We start from the raw sequence: 3,897 nt of genomic DNA on the forward strand, positions 1-3,897 counted from the left end.
GTAGACCTGCATCACTCAAAATGCAGTTAAACATCTAAACACAATCAATTAGTTTCATCATCAAAATCTGATATTCAACAATCTCCCCCTTTTTGATGATGACAACTAATTGATGACTAACGGAGTTAACCTTAATTCCCGGAGTTTAAGCATACTCCCCCTATCAATATGCCATATTGATAGAAACTTGAATTCAAACAGAATTCAAGTCATTGCAATATTCATCATGAATACTTGCAACACATCATCATGAACATATGCATAAAACTTATGCATCATATGTCATGTCATCAACATACTTCTCCCCCTTTGTCATCAACAAAAAGGAGAAGTACCACAATCAAGTGTTTGTTATATGGGTTCAACTTATTGCATGAAAAACATAATATCAAGTTTTATCATCATGCAATCTAACGATTAAAGATGTGTAAGTTTAACATGCTTGGTCTTCTTGAGATAGCTATTGATTGCTTCTCTTTAGACTTTAAGATAGCAATTTTTACACTATGCAAGTTTTACTACATACAAGCTAGTAAAAAAAAAATTACGAAAGCAAATACAAGATAGCTTTCTTGTGTAAGCTCATGATTCTTGCTTCTTATTGCAATGTGCAAGTTGCAAGTTTTGCTTCTTTTGCAATGTGTAAGTTTTCAAATTTTGCATCTTGAGCGAGCAATATTTCTCCCCTTTTGTCATTATCAAAAAGAAAAGAAGAATACAGTTTTGTTGTTCTTTTTCCTTTTACAACGATTTCAAAATCATGACAAAGGATGAATAATCAAGTTATGAATGTCAAGACAATTTTTTATCATGAATATTTTATCATTGCATGCATCATTATCATAAGTTGAAGTATTACATGCATATTTTCGAAAACCTTATATTTCATTCATGCACGATATTGAATAAATCGATCGACATTATGAGGATATCATACATGATACTAAAATTTTTAACTATTTGTCAACATTTTGATCATGATACCAAATATTCATCATTTAGAGTATTCATGATACAAAACATTAAATCAATATTTATAATACATCATTTTAGCGACAACTCATAGTATTTTAAATCATGATTTACATCATATGTAATACATCACAGCATAATTAGAAAGCACAAGTATTGCATGCATCATTGCAAATCATAAATGTTTCATGATGGTATAAATTTTGTCAAATTATATCCTACCATGCATGATCAAAACTTCTCCCCGTTTTATCATTGAAAACAAGAAAGAAGTAGGGAAGAGCATAAAAGTGTAAAATATTTCAATCATTTCAAGGCATTTATATCATAGATATAAAGAAATCATATCATCAAAGATAAAACCATTTGAATACTAAAAGACATGATTCATTTTATCAAATCTCTTCCTTTTATAAATAACAAAAATTGTAGGTGTACAAAGAAGAGATTGTGATTAAAAAAGAATCTCAAGTAGTAAATCCAAGAAATCAAGATCATAATTTAAATACAAACTCATTCAAATTCAAATCGTCAAATTCATCAAAATCTCAACATTACTTTCAAGAGATTCAAAATGATATACATAGATTTATCATAATAATCATCAAGATCAATAAGATAGAGAAAAATAAAATTTCAAGGAAAAAATATTTTTCTCTTTTTAGTTGTTTCAATTCATATGATTTTATTTCATTTATGCCAAATAAAAACATATATCATGTTTAAAACCGAAAGTGTAAGATTTATTACAACAAATATCAATAAGGCACTTCCATTATAGTAAAAATCAATAATCCGTAATTTGCAAGATTCATCATGCATAATTTTAAAATTTATTAAGCATGATCATTATGCATGACACTAAAACATGGTTTCAAAATGTTTAATATTTTCATTGCATAATTTCATCATTATGCATCATCATATTTTCAAATTCGAACATGCACAATTTCAAAACTATATCTTTTATTTTTCATGCATGATACAAATAACTCAATCATCAATATCGGCATATCATACATGATATTCAAGCATTCATGATAAATCATTTTGGCAACATGATCATAGCTATTCAAATGATAGTATCTAAATGTCAAAATTCATTACATCCTATCATTCATGATCATTAACTTCTTATTTGAATTTCATGCATTATTTCGTTTCATCACATAAGGAATATCAAGAAGAGTTATTGGGTGATGAGATAAATATTTCATGAGTATAAGGAATTGCATAAAAATCATATCATGAAAAGATAATAATAGAAGACACGTTTTGTTTTGAAAAATCTCCTCTTAAATAATCAAGGAAAAATCTTAGGAGATCATGATATAGATAAAATTCATTCAATCTTAATTCAAGTATATAAAATTTCTCAATTCATTATGAATCATAAAAAGAATTGTGGTTCCGAAATATCACGATTCATTTAGGAAAATTTTCTCTTTAGTGCACGATAAGAAGAAATATAGCAATGATACCAATCATAATTCATTTGGATAATAGATGCTAAAAAGGAACATTGAGGATACAAGATCTTGATTTTTATAGAGTAAATCTCAAGTTATAAATCTCGAAAAATCAAGATAAAGCTCATTCAAATTCAAATCATCAAATCAAAAATTGTTTTCAAGATATTCATAAAAAGATGATAAAATAGATTCATCAAACCAAGAATTTTCAAGAAAAATACTTTTATCTATTTAGTTGTTTCATATAAGTATGCCTTTGTCCTTTTTGTGCCAAAAAATATATATATATATATCATCAATCATTTAGGATCGAAAAATAAATTTCTTCATAACAACCATCAAGATCATTATGTATAACTTTTAAAATCTCATGCATAAAATGGTATTAAAACATTTAATATTTTCATTCCATCATTTTGCATTTTTTATTGAACATAATTTTGAATGATTCTTATAGATAACTAAAACTTCTTTAGTTTTAATTTATGTGATTGACTTTATATTAGCATGCTCAAGTTTTGTTCTTATGTCAAAAACATACATCATGTTTGAAAACCAAAGACAAGGTTTAAAAAAAATATCATCAAGCCTTCCATATAAAGACCATACATCATCATTGAAAGTTAATATGGAAATCATCAAAATACACATTCTTGCTTCTCAAGCACATATATATGATTATTTAAATCTAACATTTTATTCTATTAACATAAAACATACAATTTTCAAGAAAAAAATAATTATTCAAAAGAAAAGAGAAAATGTATCATGGAAAACATCAAGTAATTTCAAAATAATTCAAGAGAGTTGAGTTACTTACCTTGTAGTCGAAGCTCGTCAAAGCCCAATTCGTCGTTTCACCTTTGGAAGTTCTTGATTCATCCTTGGGTGTCTTCCTTTTCTTTGGCCTCTTCCTCCGTTTAAGTTCATTGTTTATTTTAGATTTTTGTTTAATAAACTTATTAAGATTTAGTGTTCGAAGTTCAAGTTCATCATTGTCCTCATCACTTGAGTCATCGCTCAAGTGGTATTCATTTGTCTGGAGTTCCAAATCCTTCCTGTTCTTTGGAAGGTGGTACAAGTGTTCATTGTGTTCATCATGTGCATTGCGCACCATTTCATATATCATCAATGAGCCGATAAGTTCTTCAAGTGGAAAAATATTTAAATCTTTTGTTTCTTGTATTGCCGTTACTTTTGATTCCCAAGCTTTAGAAAGTGATCGTAAAACTTTACTAACAAGTTCAAAATTCGAGAAACATTTGCCAAGAGCTTGTAAACCATTGACGACATCCGTAAAACGAGTGTACATGTCAACAATGGTTTCGCTCGGCTTCATTCGAAAAAGCTCGAAATCATATATTAAAATGTTAACTTTCGAGTCTTTGACTCTACTAGTTCCCTCGTGCGTGATTTCAAGTGTTCGCCAAATATCAAAAGCCGTTTCGCACGT

This window comes from Musa acuminata, chromosome BXJ2-11 (assembly GCF_036884655.1).
Source record: "Musa acuminata AAA Group cultivar baxijiao chromosome BXJ2-11, Cavendish_Baxijiao_AAA, whole genome shotgun sequence".
Lineage (NCBI taxonomy): Eukaryota > Viridiplantae > Streptophyta > Magnoliopsida > Zingiberales > Musaceae > Musa > Musa acuminata.